The sequence below is a fragment of the Limulus polyphemus genome, unplaced genomic scaffold (genome assembly GCF_000517525.1).
Source record: "Limulus polyphemus unplaced genomic scaffold, Limulus_polyphemus-2.1.2 Scaffold11597, whole genome shotgun sequence".
Lineage (NCBI taxonomy): Eukaryota > Metazoa > Arthropoda > Merostomata > Xiphosura > Limulidae > Limulus > Limulus polyphemus.
In genome coordinates this window covers 1,818-2,865 of record NW_013677207.1, presented here as the reverse complement: position 1 = coordinate 2,865, position 1,048 = coordinate 1,818, and the positions used below count along the sequence as shown (strand labels likewise).

The 1,048-nt window shown below is 34.7% G+C and overlaps 1 protein-coding gene across 1 annotated transcript in view; it reads right to left on the bottom strand.

The window, feature by feature from the left end:
- LOC111083847 overlaps positions 1-434 on the bottom strand; it is a 6,302-nt gene extending 5,868 nt beyond the window's left edge. Inside the window, exon 1 of the mRNA XM_022380551.1 lies at positions 384-434. The gene's annotated coding sequence lies outside the window, so the exon portion shown is untranslated. The remainder of the gene's footprint in view (positions 1-383) is intronic.
- Positions 435-1,048: the final 614 nt, after the last annotated feature.

Here is a 1,048-nt window from a genome sequence, read left to right as displayed (position 1 = left end):
GCGACCCTCAGATTGCGAGTCGATCGCCCTAACCACCTGGCCATGCCGGGCCTTGCTGTAAAATTCCATTAAGTTGCTCAATCCTTTTATGGTCGCACTTTCGTTTCACAATTAAGGTGTTTTTGATTAGATTACTATTACAAGTGGGAGAAAAGACAAATTTTAATCAAGAGAAGAGTATTGTAAAAATAAAACCCGGGAAAAACGATTCAAATAATCTTATGAAATATTAAAAAATCTTAATCTGGATAAAGAAGCTTTAGAAATGATCGGAACTTAAAAATTTTTCCATTAACTTAAAAAAAAATATTATACTGTCATTAACATTCGCTATTACATCATTATATAATACTATTAGACAAAGTCTCTAGACCCTGACTTACCGAACACTTTCAGCTGTTGATGAGACGACTTATCTTGTTCCGGTATCTCTGATGCTTCCGAGGTTGTTTTTATACTTATTACCAACTAGCCTCCGTACATTGGGCGCCAGATTAGTTTACCAAACTCTTTAAGATGAACAAAAGGTTTAGCGTGTGATGACGTCATCTTCACTTCGCTAGAAGTATGACCTGGTGGCAGAGAGATAGAGAAAGCCGATCCTTTCATTGGTTGTTTCTAACCACTTTGGAACCAATTAGCAACCACTAATAGATAGAGATAAGATATGGGATATGATTCATGTCGTTAGTCTTAATAGAATCACCAGTTTAAGCGAACAGAGTCATCTATACGATGAGCTATCTGTGCTCTGCCCACCATTGGTATCGTAAAGTTGTTTAATTACTGTCTGAAGGTTTAATTCAAAAACAATAGCATAATATTACTCCCTAACTTATTATATTTAGTAAACGTATTAATCCTGAAAATAAACGTCTTAACATTTCTGGATTTATTCATACGAAACAAAGATCCGTTTTCACTAAACATGCCTTTAGTTAGAGAAATATTTAGTGTTTGGAAGGTAGCCATATTCGTGTTAAGCCTAAAACACAAAGTTCGTTACCAAGAAAACACAGGTTTTAATTATAGATACTTCACAAAATTG